The sequence below is a fragment of the Nicotiana attenuata genome, chromosome 8 (assembly GCF_001879085.1).
Source record: "Nicotiana attenuata strain UT chromosome 8, NIATTr2, whole genome shotgun sequence".
In the NCBI taxonomy this organism is placed as follows: domain Eukaryota; kingdom Viridiplantae; phylum Streptophyta; class Magnoliopsida; order Solanales; family Solanaceae; genus Nicotiana; species Nicotiana attenuata.
The window spans coordinates 16282837-16300830 of record NC_031996.1 but is presented as its reverse complement, the minus strand read 5'-3'; the positions used below and the strand labels follow the sequence as shown (position 1 = coordinate 16300830).

General features: G+C 38.1%; 1 non-coding gene across 1 annotated transcript; it reads left to right on the top strand.

Annotated features, from left to right (window-relative positions):
• On the top strand, positions 988-1061 carry TRNAI-AAU. Its single transcript has one exon. It is a non-coding gene; the product is annotated as a tRNA-Ile (tRNA).

The following is a 17994-nucleotide window of genomic DNA, read 5'->3' as shown; positions in this document are numbered from 1 at the left end:
TTTCATAAACAGAAATAAACGTAAAAATAGCACGGTATAGCCAGTTTTCGGACTGGTCAATCAAAAATAGCCAGCGTTTACCAAGTCAATGAAAAATAGCCACTATTTTGCTGCAATAGAGACTGGTCCAGCATAATATACTGGAGTTCGGTGCACTTGTGTATGAACTCCAGCATATTATGTTGGACCGATATACTTTGCTGGCTCCAGTATAATATACTGGAGACTGGAGCACCGGTGCTCCAAACTCCTGTATATTATACTGGACCAATATACTTGTTGGAACTCCAGTATATTATGCTGGAGTTCTAGTGTGCTTATGCTGGAACTCCATCATATTATGCTGGAACTCCATCATATTATGCTGGAGTTCCAGCATACTTATCCTGGAACTCCAGTATAATATGCTGGAGTTCAAGTATACTTATGCTGAAACTCCAACATAATATACTGGAGTATTTTCCGGGTTTTGAACAGTGTTTTCGCTCAGATTTATCTTTACATAAAAAGTGGCTAAATTTCGATTACTTTTGAAATTGGGCTATTTTTGAACGACCAGTTGTAAATCTGGCTATTTTTGAATTTTAATGTATCATTAAACTAGTTTTCAATCTAAAATATGTTGCATAAGTTATTATATACTCCATATTAATATATGCTAAGTATAAAAGTACGTTTCTCTTTTCCTCTCATAAGTACTGTATAAATATAATACTTTCAAATTACAATGGCTGATGTCTCAGTTGGTCAAATGTACATTGATTATGCACATGAATAGGTGAGACAATTTCAGTCGAATTTTTTTTTCCATTTGTACACACAATGCTCCAGCTTAAAGTTCAACAGATTGTTTATTTGGAGTAGTAAGAAGTAGAAAGTCATGAACAGTCTTTATTCTCAACGTGATATCAGCAGTATTTATTTGATTATATGGACGACCCAAGCAGACTAATACAAATAAAGTTTAGATGACATTGCAAACACAACGGCCCATTAGCTCAGTTGGTTAGAGCGTCGTGCTAATAACGCGAAGGTCGCAGGTTCGAGACCTGCATGGGCCATTTATCGTTTTATTTTTAACTTGCTCCGTTTCAGTGTTTCATGAGCGATATCTTGAATCGTGATATGCAAAATTTACCCCTTGTTTTCGATAGATCTCGGCTATTTGGACATTAGTTCATTGTCAACAAAAGTAGGTTTTTTCCTTGGAGAAAAATCAATTTTCTTTCTATATATAAAACAAAATGTGTCAACTTTTCCATTTCTTCTTTGTCCTTTTTACTAAGTTCTTTTTCTTTGTTTCTTCTACGGGAAGCACGAAATAGTTTTTCCGTAGAACTTTCTGAGAGGTTGAAAACGATTTATTACATTTTGTTTTTCGCTACTAAATGTCAAGTATTGAATCTATCATTTAAACGGTAGTTATGACATGGATTTTGATTTTAAAAAACATTTTGTTTTTGTTTCAATTTTTTTGTTTTTTTCAAGTGTTAAACATATTGATGTCAGTGTCTAAACATGGAGTCCGTAATTTTTACAGTGACAAACAAGAGCTTGTTGTGTTATTGTCTCCTTTGTATTGTTTCCTTAAAAACATTATTGTGTTTGCTCTAGAAAATTTCTGGAATTGTTTTGCGAAAAACAACTCATTACTGTATTCTAGAAGTAGGGGTGTACGTAGGTCGAGTTGGTTCGAATTTTTTAATTATCAAACTAAATTAATGGTGTCGGATTTTAAAATCTATAAACCAAACCAAACCAACAAAGTCGGATTTTAAATCTCGGTTTTTCTTGGATTTTTGCGGATTTTCGGATTTTTTCCGATATAGTATCCATAGCACAAAACGGAATTCCCACCTACGGGACCTGATGGCGCCTAACATTTCACTTGCTAGGCAAGCCAACATTAGAGGATCTTTAAGCCAATTTTAATCAATTTCAAAAAGTAAAGTCAATTGAACCAAAATGAAACTAAAACTGAGTGCGGAATAACATCACAACCATTAATATTTAGTACAACCCGGATCTGGAGTCACAATTCACGAGCTTCTAGAATTTCTACAAACAGAGTCTGAAATAAGTACAACTGTCTTGAATGAAAAGAGCAGTAAATAAGGGGAAATGGAAGGGGAATTCAAGATCTGCGGACGCCAGCAGATCTACCTCGAGTCTCCAAGTCAGCTGATCCGAGATAATGCACCTCGCGGGCAACTGGGACCAATACCAAATCTGCACAAGAAGTGCAGAGTGCAGTATGAGTACAACCGACCCCATGTACCCCGTAAGTGTTGAGCCTAACCTCGACGAAGTAGCGACGAGGCTATGACAAGACACCCACGTAAATAACCTGCGCAGATAACAACATACGTACAAGATAACAACAAATAAAGGCTAAACATGTACTATTGGGAGGGGACATGCGAAAGGAGTACAAGATACGATAAATACAGCGGGAAATGATAACCAAAATGGTCAATGTGCCTTTAACTAATAAAACGAATAAACACAAAGAATAAAATTGTACGGCATCACCCTTCGTGCTTTTACTCTCAACCTCACAATAAAACAATAATACGGCACGGCATCACCCTTCGTGCTTTTACTCTCACTTTCATCATAAATCGATAGATACGGCACGACATCACCCTTCGAGCATTAACTCTCAAAATATAGTACGGCATCACTCTTCGTGCATTAACACTCAAATACGACACGACATCACCCTTCGTGCATTAATACTCTCCCTTACCATAAAACAATGAACATATAACAATAGGGAGATAGAATAAACAAGAACAAGCCTTACGTCAAAATGGTTCCACAATACCAACCTCAACTTCAGAAACAATACTCAATTTTCACAGGTAGTCCATAAATGCGGAAAGAACGATCAATTTAGTAATTAACTAGTCTAAGCATGGACATCATGATCAAATAAAGCAATAAATTACAATAAACAAGTCTCACCCGCATGCTTTAACCCAACAACAACGCATAAGTACTCGCCACCTCACATATACGTTTTACCCAACATCTAAACAAGTAGCAAATAGGCAAACAAGTCCTAATCCCTCAAGTCAAGGTTAACCACGATACTTACCTCGCTCCAAAGATCAATCAAAGCTCAACCACGGCTTTGCCTTTCAAAAAAGCCTCCGAACCAACAAAATCTAGCAAATTACCAACCAAAAGATTCACAATAAGCCTTAGGAACTACCCACGATTGCAAAAGATTCATTTAGGTCATTATTGAAAAAGTCAACAAAAGTCAACTCCCGTGCCTGCTTGGTCCAAATTCGGAACAAAATCCGATTACTCATTCACCCCCAAGCACGGTTATGTAATTTATTTCGAAATCCGACCTCAATTTGAGGTCTAAATCCTAGTTTTATAAAAATTCCTAATTCTACCCAAACCCCCAATTTCCACCATGAAAACACTAGATTTTAGGTTGAAATCTTATGAAATGTAATGAAAGATTGAAAGAAAATAGGTTAGAATCACTTACCAATGGATTGGGGAGGAAGGGCTCTTGGGAAAATTGCTCTAGGGTTTTCTTGTTTTGAAAATTTGAAGAATGAGAGAAAATCCTATTTTTCAGCTGTTTCCCTAGTCGCAGATGTTGCATTGCGACCTGGGGTTCGTATATTTGCGAACCCCGCAAATGCGAAGAAATAGCCGCAATTGCAATGTCTTCCCATTTCTTCTGTCATCGCAATTGCGATGAATAGTTCGCAATTGTGAACAGTGGACCCTCCGCAAATGCGACCAAAATGATTGCAAATGCGAAGAAGCTCTCCCCAGGTGCACTCTGCAAATGCGATCATTGGGTTCGCAGGCCTGGCAACTTTTCACGAATGAGAACTCAGACCTCGCAATTGCGAGATCTGAGGCATGCACTAGAAATAGCTGCACCAGCTATTTTCCTAAGTTCAAACTACTTTGTAGCCTATCCGAAACTCACCCGAGCTCTCGGGGCTCGAAACCAAATATGCACACAAGTCCAAAAATATCATATGAACTTGCACGCGTGATAAAATCTCTAAAATAACACCTAGAACTACGAATCGGACACCAAACCAATTGAAATTTTTAAGAAAACTCATGAACTTCTATTTTAACAATCGGACGTCCGAATCACGTCAAACCAACTCCGTTTCTCACCAAATTTGACAAACAAGTCATAAATATAGTAATTGACCTATACCGGGTTTCGGAACCAAAATACGGATCCGATATCAATAAAGTCAAATATTGCTCAAACTTTTAGATTCATTAAGCCTCCAAACTTCAATTTTTCAACAAAACACGATACCTCGAGCTAGGGACCTCCGAATGCGATTCCGGTACGCTCATGTCCAAATCACGGTACAGACCCACTGGGACCGTCAAAATATGGATCCAGGTCCGTTTGCTCAAAACGTTGACCGGAGTCAACTCAAATAGATTTTAAGGCAAAATTTCATAGTTTATCAATTTTTAACATAAAAGCTTTCCGGAAAAATACACGGGCTCGCATGCAAATCGAGGAAGGATAAAATAAGGTATTTGAGGCTTCAAAACACATAATTAGGTTCTAAAACTCTAGATGACCTAAGGGTCACATTCTCCACCTATAAAACAATCGTTCGTCCTCGAACGGATATAGAAAAGTACCTGGACTGGTGAAAAGGTGTGGATATCTACTTCGTATATCCGACTCGGACTCCCAAGTAGCTGCCTCGATTGGCTGACCTCTCCACCGCACTCGAACTGAGGATAACTCTTTGACCTCAACTGACGAACCTACCGGGCTAGAATAGCCACCGACTCCTCCTCATAAGTCAAATCCTTGTTCAACTGGACTGAACTAAAATCTAACACATGGGACGGATCACCGTGATACTGCTGGAGCATGGAAACATGGAACACCGGATGGACTGCTGACAAACTAGGTGGCAATGCGAGCTTTTAAGACACCTCACCTACTCTCTGAAGAATCTCAAAAGGTCCGATATACCTAGGGCTCAACTTACCCTTCCTTACGAACCTTATCACACCCTTCAGGGGTGAAACCCGGAGCAATACCCTCTCTCCGACTATGAATGCAACATCACAGACTCTACGATCGGCATAACTCTTCTGCCTGATGAGCTGTGCGAAGTCGCTCCTGAATAATCTTGACCTTATCCAAGGCATCCTGTACCAAATCTGTACCCAACAACTAAGCCTCCCCCGACTCGAACCATCCAACTGGTGATCGGCATCGCCTCCCGTATAATTCCATATAAGGAGCCATCTGAATGATCGACTGATAGCTGTTGTTATAGGCAAACTTCGCAAGTGGCAAGAACTGATCCTAAGAACCTACGAAGTCTATAACACAAGCGCGGAGCATATCCTCCAAATCTGAATAGTACGTTCGGACTATCCGTCCGTCTGAGGATGGAATGTGTTGCTCAAATCAACCTACGTGCCCAACTCAAGCTGTACTGCCCTCCAGAAGTACAAGGTGAACTGTGTACCTCGATCATAAATGATAGACACGGGCACACCGTGAAGACGGATGATCTCGCGGATATAAATCTCAGCCAACCGCTCTGAAGAACAGGTAGCTGCCACAAGAATAAAATGCACTGACTTGATCAGCCTGTCCACAATAACCCACACCGCATCGAACTTCCTTTGAGTTCGTGGGAGTCCAGCAACAAAATCCATAGCGATACGCTCCCACTTCTATTCAGGAATCTCTAACTTTTGAATCAAACTACCAGGTCTCTGATGCTCATACTTTACTTGCTGACAATTTAGACACCGAGCTACATATGCAACTATATCCTTCTTCATCCTCCTCCACCAATAATGCTGCCGCAAGTACTGATACATCTTGGCGGTACCCAGATGAATAGAATACCAGGAACTGTGGGACTCCTCAAGAATCAACTCATGAAGTCCATCTACATTAGGCACACAAATACGACCCTGCTTCCTCAAAACTCCGTCATCTCCAATAGTAACCTGCTTGGCACCACTGTGCCGCGCTGTGTCCCTAAGGACAAGCAAATGAGGGTCATCATATTGTCGCTCCCTGATGCGCTCAAACAAGGAACACAGAGCGACTGTACAAGCTAGAACACGACTAGGCTCTGAAACATCCAACCTCACGAACTGATTGGCCAAAGCCTGAACATCTAATGCAAGCGGTCTCTCACCGGCGGAAATGTATGCAAGGCTTCCCATACTCGCTGCCTTTCTACTCAGGGCATCGACCACCACATTGGCCTTCCCGGGATGATACAAGATGGTGATATCATAGTCTTTCAATAGCTCCAACCACCTCCCCTGCCTCAAATTGAGATCCTTTTGTTTGAACAAGTACTGCAAGCTCCGATGATCCATGAATACCTCACACGACATGCCGTAAAGATAGTGCCTCCAAATCTTCGGCGCATGAACAATGGATGCCAACTCTAAGTCATAAACAGGGTAATTCTTCTCATGAACCTTCAGCTGTCGCGACTCATATGCAATCACCCTGCCATCCTGCATCAATACTATACCAAGCCCAATACAAGATGCATCACAATACACCGTATAAGATCCTTAACCCGTGGGCAACACCAATACTAGCGCCGTAGTTAAAGCAGTCTTGAGCTTCTCAAATCTTGCCTCGCACTCGTCTGACCATTTGAACGGGGCACCCTTCTGGGTCAACCTGGTCAATGGGGCTGCTACAGATGAGAACCCCTCCACAAACCGATTGTAATATCCTGCCAAACCCAAGAAACTCCAGATCTCCATAGCTGAAGTGGGTCTAGGCAAGTTTTGAACTGCCTCAATCTTCTTAGGATCCACCTAAATGCCCTCTGCCGATACGACGTGCCCCAAGAAAGCGACCGAGTACAGCCAAAACGCGCACTTTGAAAACTTGGCATATAACTGGTTGTCTCTTAGAGTTTGAAGTACAATCCGAAGATGCTGCTCATGCTCCTCTCGGCTACGGGAGTAGATCAAGATATCATCAATAAAAACAATCACAAAGGAATCCAAATAGGGTTTGAGCACCCTGTTCATCAAATCAATAATGTTGTTGGGGTATTTGTCAGCCCAAATGACATCACTAGAAACTTATAATGCTTATACCGATTCTGAAAAGCTATCTTAGGGATATCAGATGCCCTAATCCTCAACTGATGGTAGCCATACCTCAAATAAATCTTTGAAAACACCTTGTCACCCTGAAGCTGGTCAAATACGTCATCAATCCTCGGCAATGGATACTTGTTCTTGATGGTAACTTTGTTTAACTGCCGGTAATCCATGGACATCCTCATCGATCCATCTTTGTTCTTCACAAACAACACGGGCGCACCCTAGGGAGAGACACTAGGTATAATGAAGCCCTTATCAAGCAAATCTTGCAACTGCTCCTTCAATTCTTTCAACTCTAGCGGGGCCATACGGTATAGCGGAATGGAAATGGGCTGAGTGCCCGGAGCCAAGTCAATACAAAAGTCACTATCCCTGTCAGGTGGCATCCCCCGCAGGTCTGTAGGAAACACCTCTGGAAACTCATGAACAATTGGTACTAAATCCATGAAAGGAACCTCCACACTAGAATTGCGGACATAAGCCAAATAAGCTAGACACCCCTTCTCGACCATATGCTGACCCTTCACATAAGAGATAACCCTACTGGTAGAATGGCCAGGAGTCCCTCTCCACTCTAATCGAGGCAACCCCGGCAAAGCTAAGGTCACTGTCTTGGCATGACAATCCAATATAGTGTGATAAGGTGACATCTACCATATCGAGAAGTAGAAGATCTACACTAGTGTCAAGACTCCCAATGATAACCACACACGAACGATAAACACAATCTACAATAATAACATCTCCCACAGGTGTGGACACATACATAGGAGCACTTAAAGAATCACGAGGCACAACCAAATTTGAAGCAAAATAGGATGACACGTAGGAATAAGTAGAGCCCGGATCAAATAGAACTGAAGCATCTCTATGGAAAACTGAAACAGTACCTGTGATAACAGCATCAGATGACTCAGCCTCAGGCCTGGCCGGGAAAGTATAACATCGGGGCTAGACCCCACCACTCTAAACTACATCTCTAGGACGGGCCCTAGCTCGCTGGCCTCCACCACTAATAGCCTGACCTCTACCTCTAATTGCCTGACCTCCACCTCTAGCTGCCTGACCCCTACCTCTAGCTGGCTGAGCGGGCGGTGAAGCACCCGGTGCCGGGACTATGGCATGTGAACCCTGATGCTGTGAGTTGCTCGATGCCCGAGGGCAAAATCTAGCAATGTGCCTCGGATCACCACAAATATAACAGGACCTCGGCTGCTGTGACTGCTGACCCTGAAATTGAACCTGTCGACCTGAGTAACCACCTTGAAAACTCTGGAGCGGAGGTGCACTAATAGGAGCTGGTGGTGCACTGTAGGCTAGCTGGTCGGAATGAGACATATGAGGGCCGCGACCACCTAAAGCACTATGGGATGCCTGGAGCGCTGAATGAAACGGCCTGGGAGGATGGCCTCTACCAAAAGTACCCCTGCCTCCAGATGAGGCACCACTGAGCCTACTGGAATGACGATGCCTCTTATCAGACCCCTGACCTCTCTCCTGTGCAAGAACCATCTCGATCCCCCTGGCGACATTAGCAGCTGTCTGAAAAGAAATCTCACTCCCGGTCTCCTTGGTCATCTACAGCTTGATAGGATGAGCGAGTCCCTCAATAAACCTCCTCACCCTCTCCCTCTCGGTAGGAAGCAGAAGAATAGCATGACATGCTAGATCCACAAAATGGGTCTCATACTGAGTGACTGACTTACTGCCCCGCTGGAGACGCTCAAACTGCCTGCGATAATCCTTTCTCAGTGTGATAGGAAGAAACTTCTCAAGAAATAACTGAGAGAACTGGTCCCAAGTAAGAGCAGAGCCAGACGACCTAGCTGGTCTGGTAGATACATAATCTTTCCACCATCTCTTGGCAGAACCCATCATCTGAAACACAGCAAAATCGACCATATTGGTCTCAACTATCCCCATGTTCTGCAGCACCTCATGGCAGCGGTCAAAATAATCCTGTGGGTCCTCAAAAGGTACACCAGTGAAGTGAATTGGAAAGAGCTTGGTAAACTTGTCCAATCTCCATTAGCCCTCAAAAGACATGGTTGGCCCATCACCGTCGGTGCCATAGGGAATGTACCGGTCTGGGCCACACTCTCCATAAGACCCACCAAACGGACTAGAGCGTCCTGAAGCACTGGGTGGCAATGAACCCCTCCGGGACCTGAGCTGGAACCTCCTCATCAAACTCCACCCGAGGCTCCACTGCCGGTGCTGCTGCTCGAGCTCTGCCTCTGGCGCGACCTCGGCCTCGAACCTCTACCTCTCGTAGGGGCTACCATTGGGGGCTCCGGCTGCTGTCCAGCTGAAGATGTAGTACGTGTTCTCGCCATCTGCGAGAGAACAAGAGTAGAAGAGTTCAATTAGCAGTGAGAGAATAAAATTGCACGATAGAGAAGAAAAGAAGTGAAATTTGTTCCTAAACTTCATAGCCTCTAGAAGATAAGTACAGACGTCTCCGTATCGATCCTCCTGACTCTACTAAGCTTGCTTGTGACTTGTGAGACCTAAGCAACCTAGTGCTCTGATACCAACTTGTTACGACCCGGAATTCCCACCTTCGGGACCGTGATGGCGCCTAACATTTCACTTGCTAGGCAAGCCAACGTTAGAGGATCTTTAAGCCAATTTTAATCATTTTCAATACGTAAAGTCAATTAAACTAAAATGAAACTAAAACTTAGTGCGGAATAACATAACAACCATTAATATTTAGTACAACCCGGATCTGGAGTCACAATTCACGAGCTTCTAGAATTTCTACAAACAGAGTCTGAATTAGGTACAACTGTCTCGAATGAAAAGACTAGTAAATAAGGGGAAATGGAAGGGGACTTCAAGGTCTTCGGACGCCAGCAGATCTACCTCGGGTCTCCAGGTCAGCTGAGCCGAGATAATGCACCTCACGGGAAACTGGACCAATACCAAAATCTGCACAAGAAGTGCAGAGTGTAGTATGAGTATAATTGACCCCATGTACACCGTAAATGTCGAGTCTAACCTCGACGAAGTAGTGACGAGGCTATGACAATACAACCGCATAAATTACCCGTGCAGATAACAATATACGTACAAGATAACAACAAATAAAGGCTAAACATGTACAATTGGGAGGGGACATGCGAAAAGGGTACAAGATAAGATAAATACAATAGGAAATAATAACCAGAACAGTAAATATGCCTTTAACCAGTACAACGAATAAACACAATGAATAAAACTGTACGACATCACCCTTCGTGCTTTTACTCTCAACCTCACAATGAAACAATAATACGACACGGCATCACCCTTCGTGCTTTTACTCTCACATTCATCATAAATCGATAGATGCGGCACGACATCACCCTTTGTGCATTAACTCTCAAAATATGGCACGGCATCACCCTTCGTGCATTAACAATCAAATACGACACGACATCACCATTCGTGCATTAACACTCTCCCTTACCTTAAAACAATGAACATATAACAATAGGGAGATAGAATAAACAAGAACAAGCCTTACGTCAAAATGGTTCCACAATACCAACCTCAACTTCAGAAACAATACTCAATTATCACAAGTAGTCCATAAACGCGGAAAGAACGATCAATTTAGCAATTAATCAGTCTAAGCAAGGATATCATGATCAAATAAAGCAATAAATTACAAGAAACAAGTCTCACCCGCATGCTTTAACCCAACAACAACACATAAATACTCATCATCTCACATATACGTTGTACCCAAAATCTAAACAAGTAGCAAATAGGCAAACAAGTCCTAATCCCTCAAGTCAAGGTTAATCACGACACTTACCTCGCTCCAAACCTTTCAAACAAGCCTCCGAACTAACAAAATCTAGCAAATTACCAACCAAACGATTCAAAATAAGCCTTAGGAACTACCTACAATCGCAAAAGATTCAATTTAGGTCATTATTAAAAAAGCCAACAAAAGTCAATCCCCGGGCCCGCTTGGTCCAAATCCGAAATTCGGAGCAAAACTTGATTACCCATTCACCCCCCGAGCGCGGTTATGTATTGTTTCGAAATCCGACCTCAATTTTAGGTCTAAATCCAAATTTTTTAAAAATCCCTAATTCTACCCAAACCCCCAATTTTCATCATGAAAATACTAGGTTTTAGGTTGAAATCTTATGAAATGTAATGAAAGATTGAAAGAAAATAGGTTAGAATCACTTACCAATGGATTGGGGAAGAAGGGTTCTTAGGAAAATCGCCTCTAGGGTTTTCTTGTTTTGAAAATTTGAAGAATGAGAGAAAATCCCATTTTTCAGCTATTTGCCCATTCTCAAATGTCGCATTTGCGATCTGCGAACCCCGCACATGCGAAGAAACAGTCGCAATTGCAATGTCTTCCCATTTCTGCTATTATCGTAATTGCGATGAATAGTTTGCAATTGCGACCGTGGACCCTCCCCAAATGCGACCAAAATGATCGCAGATTTGAATAAGCTCTCCTCAGGTGCACTTCGCAAATGCGATCACTGGGTTCGCAAATGCGAACCCAGCATGCTTGGCAACTTTTTGCAAATGCAAACTCAGACCTCGCAATTGCGAGATCTGAGGCATGCACCAGAAACAACTTCACCAACTATTTTTCCAAAGTTCAAACCACACTGTTGCCTATCCGAAACTCACCCAAGCCCTCGGGGCTTCAAACCAAACATGCACACAAGTCCAAAAATATCATATGAACTTGCTCGCGCAATCAAATCGCCAAAATATCATCTAGAACTACGAATCGGACACCAAACCAAATAAAATTTTTAAGAAAACTGATGAACTTCTATTTTAACAACCGGACGTCCGAATTACGTCAAACCAACTCTGTTTCTCACCAAATTTGACAGACAAGTCATAAATATAGTAATGGACCTATACCGAATTTCGGAACCAAAATACGGACCTGATATCAACAAAGTCAAACATTGGTCAAACTTTTAGATTCATTAAGCCTTCAAACTTCAATTTTTCAACAAAACACGATAACTCGAGCTAGGGACCTCCGAATTCGATTTCGGGCATATGCCCAAGTCCATATCATGGTACGGACCCAGCTGGAGCGTCAAAACCCGGATCCAGATCTGTTTGCTCAAAACATAGACCGAAGTCAACTCAAATAAATTTTAAGGCAAGATTTTATATTTTATCAATTTTTAACACAAAAGCTTTTTAAAAAAAATAGTCGGACTGCGCACGTAAATCGAGGAAGGCTAAAATGAGGTATTTGAGGCTTCAAGATACAAAATTAGGTTCTAAAACTCTAGATGACCTATCGGGTCATTACACAAAATATGTAAATTGTGCTCCAAATATGTCTTTAATCCTAGTAAGATACAACTATATAATGTATTTTGCAAGAAAATAACACAGTAATATGAGATAAGTCATAACTTTATGCTAAAATATTCAGTAACAAAGATAATAAAATTACATAACGCAAATATTGCTAATTAATAAGTCATAATAAAAATTAACATAATCTAAAAATACGATATTGGTCATGATAAAATAAGTATAGCTAATAAGTACTATTAATTACATAACTACGCAGTAAAGAAAAAGATAAACTAAGTTATGTATTTTCATTATAAACCAATGTAAAACTAAAAAATAGATATTCAACACTATCATCATTCCTAGTTTTGAATTGAATTTCTTTTGTTAGCATTAATATTGATTTGAACATTATTTGAGTTACTACATTTATAGGTTATAAAATTTATTTACCATTCAAGAATGTTAAGTCCAAACTTGAAATAATACGTTAAAAGATAAAACTGTAAAAAAGTTTAAAGAAATATTTATACATTACATTACAATAAATTATTTATATGCAAAATTTGTATAAATGTACTATCAGATAGGTTTGATTTCGGTTTGACTTTTTTTTAGTTAAAACTTAAAACCAAATCAAACCAATTATAGTCGGATTTCTTTTTCTAATACCAAACCAAATCAAACTAAACCACAATCGATTTTTTTTTCGGTTTGATTCGGATTATCGATTTGGTGCGATTTATCGGTTCTCTTTTTACACCCCTGTCTAGAAGAATAAAAAAGATAGCCTTATCATCTATTGTTAGAAATTCTTTATCTTTTTTCTTTACGACATCATCATCACACTATATTATAAGTGGGAAGATTTTAGGTGTAAAGTTGAATTACATAAATACCCATAAAAAACTGAATGACATTTTTACCCCTCATCTAAACACTATTTCTATTATTTGTACCAAATATTAAATTTACCTTCCAATTAATTATTATCAATGGATCAAATTATACGGGAAATCAACCACTGAATTAACCAATTCATTATGTTGTTAGTAAGGAGAATTTGAGGAGTTTGCAAAAAAGATGACCCGATTCATGTGATCCATCTGAGTGGTCATTCTTCATTATATATTTAATGATGCATTAAAGAAAGAAATATTAGAAATCTGAAACGTATAGGATTAATCTAGATAAATAGGGTGTGAAGTTGGTAACAATTCTTACAACTTCTCCCTGCTTTTATACAAATTCAAAAATATAGAACGCTTTCTACCCATTTGAGGAGCCTTTTGCAAGACTCACTGCAGCGAAATTTAGAACATTTGTGTTATATATTGTTACTCAACATATAAATTGGGAAGCGAAATTTCATCATTTACTTTATCTTTGAGTAAAGAGGTATAACGAAAGCACTTTATAAGTTAGTTTTTTTTTAATATGCACTCTAAACCTATACCTATTAGTGCCTGTTGCAACCTACTAATAATTTTTATTCCACGGTATACCTATTAATTAAAGTGCAAAGTCTAATCACGCTACAGGTATGGTGTTCCTTGTCTTCTATCTTCTCTTGTACGCGAATATTACACATTTACATTTCAATAATGATAACATTAGTTGGTGCAAAGAGGAGAAAGGTCAGATACTCGATTATATATAATTATAGAGGTGCATATCATACATGAGGTAGAAATAAAGTTAATTTTTTTACGAATAAAAGAAATAAAAAAAATGACAAGGTCAAAGTCTGAAAATTGGAAGAAGTTGAATACAAAAAGTATACATGTGTATTTGTTAGTGTTGAACTCGTGTACCAGCTAATTATATCGATGCAACCGCCTTTGAAGTAGAAAATTTTGAAAAAAAATCCTATGCATGATAAATGATAATCACCTCAAGACAATTATGAGTATGCGGCTAATTTCTTGAACCTTTTTTCTATGTGTTAGAACAGTCATTCAATTATTTAATGGATAATATCTAGAATTAATATTTTGAGAAATTTACAAAAAGAATGTTTTATTAACGTTATGAACTTTCCTAAAGTCAAAAATATTTTCATGAGTGATTTAAAATTAATACTAAAAAAAGTTAAGATAATGTAAGTAGAACTATTTGTCCAATCGCCTAAAGAAGTTTCACATTTGTCTCGGAGATGTCATTTACTTCTGAGAAGGGAAGATACTAGCTTTTCTATCTTAATTATATATCGTGTGCTAAGACATAATAGTCGAGCTAGTGAATTTCAAATATCGCATTATTACGCTAAAAGTTGTAGTTCATGCAACTATAGTGAGAAAGTTTCCTGCAGAAGCCATGTACATAAATCTAAACAAAAGGCAAACACATCTGACATCATTCATCAGATTAGAAATAAGCAATATTATGATAAACTTGTGTGCTTTAATTCAATTTTATAGCTCCTAATGTTTTGAAAGAAATATATATGGAGTGAAGAAATTGTTACTTTTTGATAGCAAATTTTATAATATCATTTAGGGCTACACGTGCAACGCACGTGTTCAGAGACTAGTTCCATTAATTTACTCAAGTCTACGCTCCCATGACTTTGCGGGGATAGTACATAACTGTACATGACTACCTATAATTTAGGCCCCGTTTAACCATGAGTTTTGCCAAAATAAATTTGGGATTTATTTTCAAAACTCATGTTTGGCCATAAATTTTGCCCATATTTTGGACAAATCCCAAATCCCAAATCCCAAATACCAAAATAGCTATTGAGATGATTTTGGGCCACAATCCCAAAACATGAGAATTATATACATGTTTTTCCAAAATAAAGTTGGAAAATATGTTTTGAAAACGTATGTCCAAACACATTTTTATCTTCAAACCAAACTTCACCCAAATCAGATTTTTCAAAATAAATTTGGAATCTATGGTCAAATGCTAGCTTAATTAGTAGTACGAAACTTTCACCAAAAGAATCTTCCAGTGAATTGTGATAACATGGTCCACTTGTGCAGACTTAAAAAATTCGAGAAAATAAATCTGGTCAACAAGGAAGCTAACTTTGTCTATTCTAGTGTGAAAGGATTAGTGCGAATGCAGAAATTTTTTATATATGTGTTAATTATTACTCTATTTATTTGTACTTTTAAACGTTAGGCTATATGTTTTCCTTTTGGACGCAATTTCGTTGGCATCATTCTCGTCATGCTTTGGTGGGAAGTTAAAGAAGCAACAGATTAGGTTTCCTAATAGCCCCTCACCACCTTTGTACTCTATTTGTTTTATTTTATGTCATTTTTACTATTTGTTTGTGAAAATACAATTAATCAAAGTTGAAAACTACGATGAAGAAAAATAAATAAATATTCTCTAGGTTGAAGCGTGAATATGTCGCTCTCTTTACGGAGATTCAAGTTCATTGCGGTAGCATCTTCAGCGGTCCAGTAGTAATACTCTTAACTTGTCCTCTTCAAGATACAACAGTCCGACAACGTTGTATGACTCGAACAAACTTTGGACACATTGTTGAATCAAGTAAACTTTTTTGTGACTTGCATAATTTTCCAAATATTCTTTTGATAGTTTTAAATATAACATTTTCAATATAGTTTCTAGTTATTTACCATCCAACTATCAAAAATTAAAGCTCAAGTAACCCTATGTAACAACGAAATAGAGAATTTAAAACTAATGAAAACATAACAAGAAAGTCAATGATCTTAAATTCAAGAGATTAATTAAGTGAAAAGGGGAAAAAAGGGAAGTGGAAAAAAAAAAAGCATCATAATGATTTAGGTGGAAAAGAGATTGGAAAAAACATAGGAAATTTTTTCTTCCATTGATAATGACTCTTTGAACAACTTACATCACTGCTGATGTAGTCCACGAACAAACGTACTCACGTTTTAGAACATAATTCCACAATTGTCACTTCATTGCATTTTCTCATTGCTTAATAAAACAATCTTATAGTAAAATGATTGAGCTCCCGATTGGCCATAAATTTGGGAGTTTTTTTTTTTTTTTTTCAAATTTTATTTTAAATATCTATTTATTTATAGATTTTAATTATTTTTGGTAGATTTTGAAAAACAAAATCTTCAAATCCCTAAAACAACTTTAGAGTAGTTTTTGAAGTTTTCTACTCAGAAACTTCAAATTCTTTTCAAGTAAAATACATGTTCAAACACAATTTTAACTTTCAATAATTATTTTTTATCTCATTTTCTAAAATTTATGTTTTCAAAAGTTAACCAAATTTATGTCCAAACATTGGCTTAATCTTTAAGATGACAAATAATAGTACTAATAGATAAGATGATTTGCAGGTTTTGTCAAGAATATAACGTGGGGCAGAAGTGGAGGACCTGTTTTGAGTTTTATCCTAACTGGACCCAAGTGTAAGTCAACTAATTAAACTCACTTTTTTAATTTCTACTTGTTTATAGATTTTTGTTTACGATAAATTATATTACTTAAATACAAGAGGCGATTTAAAATTTGAAATTTATAAATTTATACAACGACCTCAGATTAGTATATAATAATAATTGAATTTACAGTTTATATTATCAATACTTAATAATTTTTCTTATTACATATGTTTACCCCTTAAAATAGATAATAATTAAATTAATTTATACGCGGTTTAAAGGATATGTGGTTTAATTTAACACGAATGATCAAAGAACAATAAATAATTGAATTGAAATGAGATAAAACGATCAAACCACTGTGGCGTAGTAATTAAGCCTTATGTTCAGCTTAAATGCCAATAGTTGGTCTTGATTGAGCCCACGAGATAGAGCTCGGATCCAAATAAACGAGTGAACAACTGAAGAACACTTAACACAATCGCTGAGAGCCAAAGTAAATTTTATTACCTTGTATGCGTGCAAAACAGTGCCCAAAAATAAATGGATTCTACTCTTTATATAGTAGAGGAGATTAACCCTAGTACAAGTCTAAATAAGGTAATAATCTTTTCTTTTCCACTACAAGAAATATGATTTTTTGTGACGACTTTTTGCGGCGACACTTATAGTTGGCACAAAAGTGATATTTTTAGCGGCGACTCTTGCTGTCGCTACAGAAAATCTCATATAGTGGCGACTACGTGTAGGTCGCTACAAAAATGTACTAATTTTTTCACAATGAAATATGGCTGGAAATGTATTGTGGCGACCTTAGAAAGGTCGCTGCTAAAGACCTTGTTGTGGGCGACATTGTCGCTCCTAAAGTGGAGTTTTTGTGGCACCTTATATGTCGCCACTAATTATTTTATTTTGATATTGATTATTATTTTTATTTATATATAAATTTTACTATTTAGTTGAAATAAGTTCATGTATTCTTTGTCCCTTAATATTGCTAAATAAGTACTTAAAATAATTTTATATATCTATACACTTTTAAATATAAATACTCATATATTGAAAAGGTTTAATAATAGTAGAGTTATTTAACTAAGTACTTGAAATAATTTCATATAGTGTATAACAGTTGGTTCATCAAAAAGTCATTTTTAGTTCCAATTTAGATAATCCAAAAAAAAAAAAGCAAAAGAAATCAAAACATAAAGAAACCCGTAAATGGTTC